The following is a 15,267-nucleotide window of genomic DNA, read 5'->3' as shown; positions in this document are numbered from 1 at the left end:
TTCCCCATGCTATACCATTTTGACAAATGTCTACCTAGTCTTGTTTGAATACTTCTAAGGAGTGGTTCATGATCTTTCAGATTAAGAGGGGGACAGCAATGTAGATATAACAAGTTATTTACCAAATAATATTCAGGATGTCACAGGGATAAATACAGTGTGGCAAAACAAAGAGAATAGTGAACTTGAACTTAAGGGATGTGGGTATAAGTACAATTGCACCATCAAACTCTCTGTATTTCATGGATGAGTGACTTAATGTCTCAGAGCTGGAACAAGGTTCTGTGTCTCTCAAAAGGGTTCAATAACACAATAGTTTATCATATGTTTATGGAGCTATTCTATAAATGGTAAAGTGCTACATAAAATAAAGCAGCTATTACTGTTTTATACCCTTCTAAACTGTGACCTTTTAGGGAAAGACTATTCTCTATTCTGCAATGCTTATCTACATTAAACAGTCTCTGGCACACAGTGGCTGACGGTAAACATTTGTTAAAGAAATAAATGAATATAAACGAATGAACAAATGAACGGTGAGGAAGAGGTGTACCCAAAGAGAAGATTTAGGAAGTAAATACCATCCTGTCTCCCCCTGTGGCTGTGGAGATGGCTAATGAAGGAACAGAGGAGACAGGGCAGAACTATGATCCTTCGGGACATTTAAAATGCAAAATTCAAACAGCACTGGGAACAGGGAGAGGAGAGAGGCAACATGGTGAGGAAAGAGGCAGTTTGGTATAAGGATGTCAATGCACTTTGGTGTTAAAGTCATTTCTGGCTGCGCATGGTGGCTCATTCCTGCAACCCCAGCACTTTGGGAGGCTTAGGCGGGTGGATCACGAGGTGAGGAGATTGAGACCATCCTGGCCAACATGGTGAAAACCCTGCATCTCTACTAAAAATACAAAAATTAGCTGGGTGTGGTAGCATGCACCTGTAATCCCAGCTACTCAGGAGGCTGAGACAGGAGAATCACTTGAACCCGGGAGGCAGAGATTGCAGTGAGCCAAGATGGCACCATTGCACACTCCAGCCTGGTGACACAGCCGGACTCTGTCTCAAAAACAAAAGACAAAAAACAACAACAAAAAAGAAAGTCATTTCCAAATTTTTCTTTTTTTCATCCTGGAGGACCTGTCTTTAAAAAATAATCTTATGTGCAAACCACTTTAAAGCAGTCTTGCTTTGGTTAAAGCAATTCTGCCCATTCTGTCTTCCCCTTGCCCTGCACATGCTCCTGGCAGCACCCTCAAGGCACTGTCAAATGGGAGCTGCTGTTAGTAAGGTAGTTCCCCAGGCTCTCTGAAAACTTGCACCTGGGGCCTCAGGACAGAGTATGGATTAAAGATGGGCAGTAATTCCCATGCAGGGAGCAGAGGGCAGGGTTTTTTGTGGTGGTGGTTGTTGTTGTGTTGTTTTGTTTTGTTTTGCTTTATCCTCCCCTCTCCCCCCGCGGGAAGATAGAGCATTCTACAAAAATAAGACAAGATCTTATTTGGCATGAGGCACAAAAAAGGGCAGGTGAGCACATTTCATAAGAGCAAATGTGGAAATGATGGGCCCAGTGGCCTATAGGGTTGGGGAAAAGACACAAGTGGTTGGCCATAGAAATGGCAGGGGTAAGACCTAAAGCCCTGTGGGCCTTGCCTGGCTTAGGCACCATTTCCAGTTCCTCCACCAACCCCTCAAACCAAAGCCCTTGAATTATCTTCATCCTTCAGATCTCTGGGAAAGAAACGTCTCCTGCAAGCCACCTCAGATCCAGTTGTCATGCACCTGTTCCCACTGTGGCCTCTGGCACTTTATTAGCTTCTCTAAGAAAGAGATTTTTAAACTTCAGGTTATGACCCACTCACAAATTGTAAAATCAATTCAGTGGCTCCATCAACATTATAAAAATGCCATCAAAAGAACAGAAGCTATCAGAACATGGTCCCATGTAATGACAATGTGTATTATTTTGCAAAACTTATTTTAGAGATGTGCACACACACATTATGTGTATACGTGCAAGCTCGCAGTATAAAACATAGTTTTGATTGTGTCTGCTGTTCAACGTTGTGGATAAACATAGCTCTAAAAGACTTAGTTTGCTGGCATCTAAGCTCATGTCTTTCCTCTCTTGCTCATATAAATGGACAGGAGTAATGCAGGTTGTGTTATCTCCAGCACATGCTTAGACTTGGGTATCAGATAAAGCTGGGTTCAAATTCTGTTTCCATTATTTGTAGCTGTATAAATTTGAGATTATCTCTAAATTTTGATAAGGATAATACCTTCTTTATGAGATGGATGCAAAGATTTAACAAATCATTGGCTTGAAAATGCTAAACAAGATTTGTCCAGTGCAGAGAAATGATAAAGAATTCACATACAGGTTAGCAATCAGTGGAAAGACTAAAATATCCATCAGTTCATTCATTCATTCATTCATTCTCTCATTTATTCCTCTATCCACTGACCCAACATATTTGTTAACACCTGCTATGTGCCAGGGACTGTATTAAGCACAGAACAAACCAAACCTGGTAGCGATCTCATGGAACTTTCAGTCTAGTAAGATAATTAAAATACTTAACAAACAAATCCAAATAATAAAAAGTACTGTTACAAGAACAAATAGGAAAGTTGACAGAAGACAAAAGAGCAGAACTCATATAGAGAAAAGAGTTTTGTCTGAAGAAATGAGATTTAAACTGAGACCAGAATGATGAAAGAGAGTCATCCATGCCCTGACAGATTGGGGAAGGAAAGAGGGTAGTTTTCCAGGCAAAGATAATCATGGCACCTACAAAGGGCATAGTAGAAGGAGGTTAGCAAGTTTGAAGAACAAAGAGGCCATTGTGTCTGGAGCATAGAGGGTGATTTTAAGCTGGGACTGTTATGACTGGAGTGATCACAACAGAGTGGCTGCAGTGTGGATAAAGGATGAAGAGGATAGGATAGAAGCAGGAAGACCAATAAGTAGGTATGTGAGGATGAGGTAATTGTGGGGATGTCAGGAAGATTCGTGTGGCTTGAAGAGGAATGGATGGCCATAGGGTGGGAAGCAGGGGTGAAGGCGAGGAGTCTGGAAACTCAGGCTAGAGTCTCAGTGTGAAGAAGCTTGAACACCAAGATAAGACACTGAATGAGGTGCTGACTCTGAAAGAGCTCTGAAAACTCATAAAATGCTACACAAAGATGACATTTACATGAGATTCACAGGGGATGTCAGAAGGGTGAGTTAATAAACAGCTTCTCTGTTTCTGACACCCTAGAGTGATCTACTGACACCAAACATGAGTTCCCTGCACCCTTGGGGACCACTCGAAACACTCCCAAACAATAGTATCTCCCTGTTGCAAAGTTCCTTCTGGCAATTTAAGAGCTCAGAATTACTGTGCAACAGCTTCCTTCTTCAGGGAACACATGTTGATTACCTATTTTTATTCCCAGATTTGTGAGTGAAGCAAGCCCATGATTGCTGTGCATTAGCTCTCCCCAAGCTTTTAAGAACTCATTGCCGTCCCAAGGATTATGAACCTCAGTGTGGTGTAGTGAGTTCAAATCCCAGCTCTGCATCTTACTACAATAGCTCTCATGCTGGAGTTTTCACCAGACTCAGCCACATTCCAGCTGTGTTACCTTGGGCAAGTTACTTAACCCCTCTTTGCTTTGGTCTCCTCCTCCACAGAGTAGGGATAATATTAGTACAAACCTCATAGGGTGATTGTGAGGTATAAATGACACAATTCATGGCAAGTTCTCAGAAGAGTGGTAGAAATCAGCTGTTGTCAGGAGCAGCAGCAACAGCATCCTAGCCTAGTCAATCCTTCCATCCATCTTCCACTTAGGGTTAATTACAAATGGCTTAATGAGGTAATGTACAGGACAGCAGTTGGCTTCCCACAGGCACTCAGTAGAAGTTCCTTGTCCCCTTCTATCAACAAGCATTCCATTCAGATTTCTTGGATTGGGATCCTGAGAAATAGCAAGGTTCAGTCTACTGGTCCCATGTCCCAGAGATCACAATGTCTTCCTATCTATCACTGTCGGCCACTGCTGGTATTCAAGGGTATATCTCTTTTCTGCCTCCACCCTAGATTCTAAACTGAGGTAGGAGAGCAGAGTAAAGCTTGCATACTGCATCATCTCACCAAAACAATCATTCTTCATGGTAACTATGAGGACTGACATTTTACAAAAGAAGGAATTTGGACCAATGTTAATTGAGGAAAAAAAACAAACAAAAGAGAAAGTTATACATATAAAATGATAACAATGATATGGATAAAAGACCAGAAGCACCCATTATAATATAAGAACAGTCAGTTTGATGGAGTAGTGGGTTGTTGTGTAGATCTGTGTGGAAAAGCATACACAGCTCCCCTTGAGAGAATAAAACAGACTTTTAAAATGGATAAATATGGCAGCATTTATCAAACTTTCAAACGCGTGTGCCTTCTGATGCTGTGATTCTGATTTTTGGTACATCTCTGTCCTACAGAAATATTCTCATGCTTTACAAGAATAGCTAGCTAGGCATATGTACAAAGATGTTTGCTGACCCATCATAAGTGTAGAAAATTAAGATAATGGTCAGATATGAGGGTGATCTGGCTGTGACATCTGTCACCCCATTGATCACCAGGGTTGATTCAACTGATCTGGCTGGCTAGGTGGGTGTCCCCTTCCTCCCTCGATGCTCCATGTGCATCCCTCCTGAAGCTGCGTGCTCGGTTGAAGAGGATAACCATCTCTGATAGAGGAGTACTGGTCTTTGGTCAAGGGTATATGAGTAGCTGCACTACCCTACTAGAACCTCTAGACGAGCTCTCAAGATAATGGTTAACAATAGGGGGTTGCAAAGTTTGATATATTTGGTATGCTCATATTATGTGATCCAGTAGTACAGACTTCAATGGGAGTAAGGTAAGTATGCATGACTGACTTGAAAAGATACTTTCTATATACATTGCTTAATAAACTATCAAATTGCTGCAGAATGATATATGTGGATGAGATGACCCCATTGACTCCATTAATATATATGTAGATGCAAGTGTGTGTATACAGAATTATATACACTTATACACACACATCCATACACATAAGTATGCACATTATGGCTATATTGGAAAATGCCAAAAGACTATAAATTAAATAAAACAATATATTAGGCTTTGGGTCCTGTCAGTGGAACAGAATGAACAGGCAAGTGTAGAACATTTAGTTGTTGCTTTATACAACCCAGATTTCTTCTTTTGTTTGTTTGTCTGAAAGGTCTTTATTTCACATTATTAAAAAATATTTTACTGGGTACAGAATTATAGATTGGTAATTTTTTTCCTATAAGCACTTCAATGACGTAATTCCATTGTTTCCTGGCTTTAATAATTGCTAATGAAAAATTAGTTTTAAGTCTAATTTTCTTCTTTAAAGGTAATGTATCTTTTTCTTCTGGTTGTTTTTAAGATTTTTTTTCTTTGTCCTTTGTTTTCTAACTGCCTGAATAAAATGTGCCTATGTAGTTTTTTTTTTATCCTTTATTTCTTCTAAACAAAAGGTGGGTACATGTACCATATGTGCAGGTTTGTTACATAGGTATATGTGTTTGGTGGTTTGCTGTACCTATTTGACTGGTCCTCTAAGTTCCCTCCCCTCACTCCCAACCCTGAACAGGCCCTGGTGTGAGTTATTCCTCTCTCTGTGTCCATGCATTCTCAATGTTCAACTCCCACCAAAAATCTCAATGTTCAACATGTGGTGTTTGGTTTTCTCTTCCCGTGTTAGTGTGCTAAGGGTGATGGCTTCCAGCTTCATCCATGTCCCTGCGAAGGACATGATCTCATCCCTTTTTATGGCTGCATAGTATTCCTATGCAGGATCTCATTCCTTTTTATGGCTGCATAGTATTCCATAGTGTATATATACCACATTTTCTTTTCCTTTTTTTATTACACTTTAAGTTCTGGGATACAATTGCAGAACGTGCAGGTTTTTATTATACTTTAAGTTCTGGGATACAATTGCAGAACGTGAACATAGGTATATATGTGCCATGGTGGTTTGCTATGCTCGTTACCACATTTTCTTTATCCAGTCTGTTGTTGATGGGCATTTGGGTTGGTTCCATGGCCTTGCTATTGTAAATAGTGCTGCAATAAACATACATGTGCGTGTGTCTTTATAGGATGACTTACATTCCTTTGGGTATATACCCAGTAATGAGATTGGTGGGTCAAATGGTATTTCTGGTTGTAGATCCTTGAGGAATTGCCACACTGTCTTCCATAATGGTTAAACTAATTTACATTCCCACCAGCAGTATAAAAGCATTTATATTTCTCCATAGCCTCATCAGCATCTATTATTTCCTGACTTTTTAATAATTGCCATTCTGACTGGCATGAGATGGTATCTCATTGTGGTTTTGATTTGCATTTCTCTAATGATCAGTGATGATGGGTTGTTTTTCATGTTTGATGGCCACATAAATGTCTTCTTTTGAGAAGTGTCTGTTCATATCCTTTGCCCATTTTTGATGAGGTTGTTTTTCTCTCGTAAATATGTTTAAGTTCCTTGTAAATTCTGGGTATTATACTTTTGTCTGATGGGTAGATTGCAAAAATTTTCTCCCATTCTGTAGGTTGCCTGTTCATTCTAATGATAGTTTCTTTTGCTGTGCAGAGGCTCTTTAGTTTAATTAGATTCCATTTGTCAATTTTGGCTTTTATTGCAATTGCTTTTGGCATCTTTGTCATGAAGTCTTTGCCCATGCCTATATCCTGAATGGTACTGCCTAGGTTTTCTTCTAGAGTTTTTATTTTTTTGGGTTTTACATTTGAGTCTTTTATTCATCTTGATTTAATTTTTGTATAAGGTGTAAGGAAGGGGTAGAGTTTCACTTTTCCGTATATGGCTAGCCAGTACCATTTACTCCAGAGGAGATTCTTTCCCCATTGCTTGTTTTTGTCAGGTTTGTCAAAGATCAGATGGTTGTAGATGTGTGGTTTTATTTCTGAGGTCTCTGTTCTGTTCCATTGGTCTATATGTCTGTTTTGGTATCAGTACCACGCTGTTTTGATTGCTGTAGCCTTTGAAGTAGCATAGTTTGAAGTCAGGTATTGTAATGCCTCCAGCTTTGTTCTTTTTGCTTAGGATTGTCTTGGCTATATGGGCTCTTCTTTGACTCCATATGAAATTTAAAGTAGTTTTTTTTTTTTTTTTCTAATCTGTGAAGAATGTCAACGGTAGTTTGATGGGAATAGCCTTGAACCTATAAATTACTTTTGGCAGTATGGTCATTTTCGTGATATTGATTCTTCCTATTCATGAGGATGAAATGTTTTTCCATTTGTTTGTGTCCTCTCTTGTTTCTTTGAGCAGTGATTTGTAATTCTCCTTGAAGAGGTCCTTCACATCTCTTCTTAGCTGTATTTCTAGGTATTTTATTCTCTTTATAGCAATTGTGAATGGGAGCTCATTCATGATTTGGCTCTCTGCTTGCCTATTGTTCGTGTAAATGAATGCTTGTGATTTTTGCTCATTGACTTTGTATCCTGAGATTTTGCTGATGTTGCTTATCAGTTCAAGAAGTTTTGGGGCTAAGATGATGGGGTTTTCTAAATATAAAGTTATGTCATCTGCAAACAGAGACAACCTGACTTCCTTTCTTCCTATTTGAATACCTTTATATCTTTCTCTTGCCTGATTGTCCTGGCCAGAACTTCCACTACTATGTTAAAAAGGAGTGGTGAGAGAGGGTGTCCTTACCTTGTACCAGTTTTCTTTTTTTTTTTTTTTTTTTTTTTGAGATGGAGTCTCGCTCTGTGGTCCAGGCTGGAGTGCAGTGGCGCGATCTCGGCTTACTGCAAGCTCCGCCTCCAGGGTTCACGCTATTCTCCTGCCTCAGCCTCCCAAGTAGCTGGGACTACAGGTGCCCGCCGCCACGCCCGGCTAATTTTTTTGCATTTTTTCAGTAGAGATGGGATTTCACCGTGTTAGCCAGGATGGTCTCAATCTCCTGACCTCGTGATCCACCCGCCTCGGCCTCCCAAAGTGCTGGGATTACAGGCGTGAGCCACCGCGTCTGGCCGTTTGTACCGGTTTTCAAGGAAAATGCTTCCAGCTTTTGCCCATTCAATATGATATTGGCTGTGGGTTTGTCATAAATAGCTCTTATTATTTTGACATATGTTCCATCAATATCTAGTTTATTGAGAGTTTTTAACATGAAGGGATGTTGAATTTTATCAAAGGCCTTTTCTGCATCTATTGAGATAATCATGTGGTTTTTGTCTTTGGTTCTGTTTATGTAATATATTACATTTATTGATTTGCATATGTTGAACCAGCCTTGCATCTCAGAGATGAAGCCGACTCAATGATGGTGAATAAGTTTTTTGATGTGCTGCTGGATTCAGTTTGCCAGTATTTTATTGAGGATTTTCACATCGATGTTCATCAGGGATATTGGCCTGAAGTTTTCTTTCTTTGTTGTGTCTCTTCCAGGTTTTGGTATCAGGATGATGCTGGCTTCATAAAATGAGTTAGGAAGGAGTCCCTCCTTTTCAATTGTTTGGAACAGTTTCAGAAGGAATGGTACCAGCTCCTCTTTGTATTTCTGATAGAATTCAGCTGTGAATCCATCTGGTCCTGGGCTTTTTTTTTTTTTTTTTGGTTGGTAGGTTATTAATTACTGCCTCAATTTCAGAGCTGCTTATTGATCTATTCTGGGATTCAACTTCTTCCTGGTATAGTCTTGGTAGGATGTATGCATCCAGGAATTTATTCATTTCTTCTACATTTTCTAGTTCATTTCCATAGAGGTGTTTATAGTATTCTCTGACGGTAGTTTGTATTTATGTGGGGTCAGTGGTGATATCCTTTTTATCATTTTTTTATTGTGTCTATTTAATTCTTCCCTCTCTTGTTCATTAGTCTAGCTAGCAGTCTATCCATTTTGTTATTTTTTTCAAAACACCAGCTCCCAGATTCGTTGAGTTTTTGGAGGGTTTTTCGTGTCTCTATCTCCTTCAATTCTTCTCTGATCTTAGTTTGCTCTTGCGTCTTTAGCTCTTTTAATTGTGATGTTAGGGTGTCAATTTGAGATCTTTCTAGCTTTCTAATGTGGGCATTTAGTGTGTAAATTTCCCTCTTAACACTGCGTTAGCTGTGTCCCAGAGATTCTGGTACGTTGTCTCTTTGTTCTCATTGGTTTCAAAGAACTTCTTGATTTCTACCTTAATTTCACTATCTATCCAGGAGTCATTCAGGAGCAGGTTGTTCAATTTCCATGAAAATGTGTGGTTTTGAGTGAGTTTCTTAATCCTGAGTTCTAATTTGATTGTGCTGTGTCAGAGAGACTGTTTGTTACAATTTGAATTCTTTTGCATTTGCTGAGGAGTGTTTTACTTTCAATAACGTGGTTGATTTTAGAAAAAGTGCCATGCGGCACTGAGAAGAATGTATATTCTGCTGATTTGGGGTACAGAGTTCTGTAGATGTCTACTAGGTCCACTCGATCCAGAGCTGAGTTCAAGTCAGAATATCCTTGTGAATTTTCTGTCTCGTTGATCTAATACTGACAGTGGGGTGTTAAATTCTCCCACTATTATTATGTGAGATTCTAAGTCTCATTGTAGGTCTCTAAGAACTTGTTTTATGAATCTGGGTGCTCCTGTATTGAGTGCATACATACTCAGAATAGTTAGCTCTTCTTGTTGAATTATTCCAGTTACCATTTTGTAATGCCCTTGTCTTTTTTGATCTTTGTTGGTTTAAAGTCTGTTTTGTCAGAGACTAGGATTGCAACACTGCTTTATTTATTTTTGCTTTCCATTTGCTTGGTAAATATTGCTCCATCCCTTTATTTTAAGGCTGTGTGTGTCTTTGAACATGAGAGGGTCTCCTGAATATAGCACACTGATAGGTCTTGACTCCTTACCCAATTTGCCAACCTGTGTCTTTTGATTGGGGCGTTTAGTCCATTTATATTTAGAGTTAGTATTGTTACGTGCAAATTTGATCCTGTCATCATAATGCTATTTGGTTATTTTGCACAGTAGTTGATGCAGTTTCTTCATATTGTCATCAGTCTTCATATTTTGGTATGTTTTTGCAGTGCCTGGTACCAGATTTTCCTTTCCATATTTAGTGCTTCTTTCAGGAGCTCTTGCAGGGCAGGTCTGGTGGTAATGAAATCCCACAGCCTTTGCTTGTCTGGAAAGGATTTTCTTTCTCCTTTGCTTATGAAGCTTAGTTTGACTAGATATGAAATTCTGGGTTGAAAATTCTTTTCTTTAAGAATGTTGAATATTGGCCCCCAATCTCTTCTGGCTTGTAGAGTTTCTGCTGAGAGGTCCACTGTTATTCTGATGGGCTTCCCTTTGCAGGTGACCTGGCCTTTCTCTCTAGCTGCCCTTAACAGTTTTTCCTTCATTCCAACCTTGGAGAATCTGATGATTATGTGTCTTGGGGTTGATCTTCTCATGGACAATCTTAATGATGTTCTCTGTATTTCCTGAATTTGCATGTTAGCATGTCTTGCTAGGTTGGGGAAGTTCTCCTGAATATATATCCTGAGGTGTCTTTTCCAGCTTGTTTCCATTTCCCTGTCTCCTTCTGGTACTCCGATCAATTGTAGGTTCGGTCTTTTTATGAAGTACCATATTTTGTGCAGGCTTTGTTAATTCTTTTTTGTTCTTTGTCTCTATTCTTGTCTGCATGTCTTATTTCAGTAAGGTTGTCATCAAACTCTGATATCCTTTCTTCTGCTTGGTCGATTTGGCTGTTGATACTTGTGTATAATTCACAAAGTTCTTATGCTGTATTTTTCAGCTCCATCAGGTTGTTTATCTTCCTCTCTAGACTAGTTATTCTAGTTAGCAACTCCTCTAACCTCTTATCAAGGTTCTTAGCTACTTTGCATTGTGTTAGAACATGCTCCTTTAGCTCATCATGGTTTTTTATTACCCATCTTCTGAAGCCTACTCCGTCATTTCATCCATTTGATCCTCGGTCCAGCTCTGGGCCCTTGATGGAGAGATGCGGTGATCATTTTGAGGAGAAGAGGTGCTCTGGCCTCTTTGGTTTTTAGCATTTTTTCATTGATAATTTCTCATCTTCATGGTTTTGTCTAGTTTTGGTCTTTGAGGCTGCTGACTCTTGCATAGGGTTTTTGTGGGGGTCTTTTGTTGTTGTTGTTGTTATTGTTGTTGATGCTGTTGTTGCTTTCTGCTTGTTTGTTTTTCTTTCAATAGTCAGGTCCTTCTTCTGTAGAGCTGTTGCAGTTTGCTGGGAGTTCACTTCAGGCCTCATTCATCTGATTCACTCCTGTGCCTGGAGATGTCACTCAAGGAGTCTGGAGAGCAGCAAAGATGGGTGCCTGCTCCTACCTCTGGGACCTCTGACCTTGAGGGGCACCAAGCTGATGCCAGTAGGATCGCTCCTGTATAGGGTATCTGACAACCCCTGTTGGAGGGCCTCACCCAGTTGGATAGCACGGAGAGCAGGGTCCATTTAATGAAGCACTTTGTCCCTTGGTGGAGACGGTATGTTTTTCTGAGGGGAAACCCACTCGTCTGGGCTGCCTGGATTCCTCAGAACTACCAAGAGGACAGGCTAAGTCTGCTGGTCCACAGAGAATGTGGCCATCTGCTGGTCCACAGAGAATGTGGCCACCCCTCTCCCCAGGGGTTCAGGTCCAGGGAGATCGGAATTCTGTCCCAGAGTCTCTGGCTGGAGTTATTGGAGATCCTGCAGGGAAGGCCCCCCCCGCCCCCTCCCCCAACTGAGAAGGATGGGTCGGGGTTAGACCTGAAGAGGCACTGTGGTTGCCTACTGCCATTGCCTGTGTGTTGGGCTGTGGGGACAAGTCTTGGGACCAAGCTCTGTAGCCTCCCTGGCTCCAGCAGGGGAAAAGCCCAGCCTGGAGCTATAGAGATGGGTGCCACCCTTTCCCTACCCAGGGGGCTTAGCGTGTTAGGCAGTTGTGAGTCCCAATGCTGGCTGCTTCCCTTCTCCCAAGGAACTCAAAAGGCTTAGAGAGCAGGCAGCCACTGGTGTTGGTCGCCCCTCCCCATGGGAGTTCAGTAGGTTTAAGTAGGTTCTGGCCGAGAGGCTGTAAGAATCTGCAGGTTCCGGGGTTGGAACACTAGGCCCTAGTGGCATTAGTTCAAGAGTGGGATTTCCCAATCTGTGAATTGCACAATTCTTTGGAAAAAGCAGTTTCCCCGGCTGGGTAGCAGGCTCATCACCGTCTCCCTTGGCTCGGGGGAGGAGGCTCCCCTTCCCCGTGTGGCTCTCAGGTGGGCCGCCACACCACACTGCCCTTCCTTTTTTTCTGTGGGTCACGCCAGCCTTCTAGTCAATTTTGATGAGAGAACCTGGATACCTTGGTTGCCGGTGAAGGATTTACACGCTCGTTTTTTTGGTTTTTTTCTTTTCTTTTTTGATGAGCACCTCTGAGGGCTGTTGTTTCTAATTGGTCATCTTGGCCCCTCTCCTCAGACATTTTTTTCTTACTCTCACACCTTCCTTTCTCCTTCCCTCCCTCTTTTCCAACCACTTCTCTCCCTATCTCCTTCTGTCCTTGCTTCCTTCTATTACAAAGAGCATCCATTTCTTTCATAATAATAAAACAAAATTTTAAGAACTCAGTATCCATTCATCCATCCCCTACCCCATCCCTCAATAAAAGGATAAATTTGTTATTTTAATGTTCTTATGCTTCCATGCATAATATTCAGGGAAGGGAAATATAAATTTAAAGAGGGATAAAGAAAACTGGAATTAAAATGTATTGAGTTTCTGTTATATACTGAACACAGCATTCACAAATTAACACAATTAAATTTTCAGCAACTTGTTAAGGTGATATCAGAGATATTCAAATATCAGGGATATTCAAAATGTCTGAAAATGTCGAAGTCACAGCAGTAGCCAGAAAGGATGCCAGCCACGGTGCTAGAGTAGGACCCTAAAGTCACCATGTTGCTGAGCGGTGAGAAGATTGGGAGACAGCTTGGGGAGGCCTCTGCCAGCCAGACAGCAGGAGGCAGCACTGGGGTGCTCAGGACAATAAACTACTTACCAACTGACACAGACAGAATTTCAATATTTAACAAAGGGTATGGCAACACCAGCATGTATCAGCTGAACATCAGCCCTGCTCAATACAGTACCCTTCAGACCTGAGACCCCAGCCTATTGCCCTTTTATAATCAACCTTTCTCCTTCCAGTCTCCAGACTGTATTATTTGCAGGTCGAAGTGGCAAAGTAGGTTGATAGTTCACAGAACTCAAGTATGATGAAGTGGTTTGAATTTAAAGGCAAATCCTAAGAATGAAATGTGCAGGTGAGATTAGCCCGTGGCAACGTGGTTTCAAAAGGGCTATAGGATCTTTTACATGCACTTCACAGCCTCCGAATACTTGCCTACTCTTGACAAAACTCGTAACTGTGCCAAGATCACCCTGTAAAAGAGAGAACATGATGGTTTTCTCTCAAAGGCCTTCTGAGGCAACAAAGCATACATTTGGTCTGAGTTGCTGATGTTAGATCCTTTGTAATATGTCAGTGGAATTGTCCCTCTTCTGTCCAAGCAAGGAAGACCAGGTACTCAGGAGCAATAATGCTGCAGGCAGAGCCCCTAGCACCCAGCTCCTCATGAACAGGTGACCAGCCTCCTGCCTGGAGTCAGGGAGGGTATGCCTTTTCTTTTTGCTTATGTTTCTTCCTTTCCTGCTCTTATTCATGTAAGAGTAGCTGGGATACAGCACTAAACAAAGCCTTTTGTACTATTTCAAACTGTGCTTTGTTTTAAAATGTACTTAAAAACACATTAAGAGGAAAATCATTTTGGTCCATTGAAAATAGGTGATAGGAAGACACGAAGACACAGAGTGGTTAACAGGTCTGCCTTAGGTCTCATTGCTGGTGAACCAAGGAGCAGGATTCAAGTCCAAATCTTCTCCCCTCCACTCAACTAGGCTGCCTGTTTCTCATGCATCCATCACCTATTCTTCTACACCTCCCGTGCTGTCCTCAATGGTAGTGTTGAGAGTTCAGACCATAAGAGCCTGGCTTTGTTAATGTTTCAAAGAGTCCTGCTTGAAAGAAAATACAAGGAGAAAAGTCATCTTTTAGCCATGTGGGTGGTAGGTCTGAAAGTGTGCAGCCTCTGGGGCACACCGTCAGAGAGAGAGGAGGCCAAAAGCACCTTCCCCTGCTTCTCTGGAGTTAGCCTGTGCACCCTCTGGATCTGGCACAATTCTTTCCCCAGTGCTGTCTCTGTTGTACATTAGTCGTGTACCAATAACCACCTTTGATATGAACTCAGAGTTTGTAGGCAGCTAGGAAGTACAGCACCTGAAATGGTAAGATTGTTCTCTTTAAGGAGCGTAGGACCTGGGAGGCAACAACCCACAATAAAATAAGCCATCAACCTGATGCTGCATGGCCCATTCTGAGCATGCATGTCAGTTATCTAGCACAAGGATTCTATACAGAAAAAGAGGGTTCCTTCTGGCCAGGAGGCTGGGGCTTGACATCAAAGAGCTGGGCTTCTACCTCAGCCCTACCATATCCCTGCTGTGTGACAGAGATTCAGGACATTATTCAAGCTTTGGCTTAAGATTCCTACCCTCCTTCCCCTACCAAAATTTATCTCCCAGGAAAACTCCTGAAATTTTCTTCAAGGGCAGAGGTTCTGCTTTCCTCACCTCTAATCCTAGACTCTATTATGATGGCTGGCTCAGTGTAACCGCTGTGATAACTGATGATATGAATAACAATATCATCAATGTGTATGGAACATTTACTGTGCACCAGACACTTTATATGTGTTATTTCATTTAAGCGTCCCAATCACACTGCAAGGGAAAGTACTGGTAGCATGCCCCTTTGATAGGAGAAGAGTATGTGACTTGTCCAAAATCAAATAGCTAGTGATACTGGATAGAAAACTCAATTTCTGTTGCATTCTGCCTCTTGAGTATAGACTCTTTATTACCATAATGTACTGCATTCCAGCTTGAGGAAGGGAGGAAGGAAGGAAAGAAGGAGAGAAGGAAAGAAGGAAGGAAGGAAGGAAGGAAGGAAGGAAGGAAGGAAGGAAGGAAAGAAGGAAAGAAGGAAAGAAGGAAGGAAGGAAGGAAGGAAGGAAGGAAGGAAGGAAGGAAGGAAGAAAGGAAGGAAGGGAAGGAGGGAGGGAGGGAGGGAGGAGGGGAGAGGGAGGGAGGGGGGAGGGGGAGAGGGAGGGGGGAGACGGGGAAGGG

General features: G+C 41.6%; 1 protein-coding gene across 4 annotated transcripts in view; it reads right to left on the bottom strand.

The window, feature by feature from the left end:
* The window catches only part of ASTN2 (astrotactin 2), a 988,433-nt gene that overhangs the window by 750,305 nt on the left and 222,861 nt on the right, over window positions 1-15,267 (bottom strand). The window lies entirely within an intron of this gene.

Source organism: Macaca thibetana, chromosome 15, assembly GCF_024542745.1.
Source record: "Macaca thibetana thibetana isolate TM-01 chromosome 15, ASM2454274v1, whole genome shotgun sequence".
Taxonomy (NCBI): domain Eukaryota; kingdom Metazoa; phylum Chordata; class Mammalia; order Primates; family Cercopithecidae; genus Macaca; species Macaca thibetana.
Note: the sequence above shows the minus strand (reverse complement) of the source record. Positions and strands in the feature narration are given on the sequence as shown.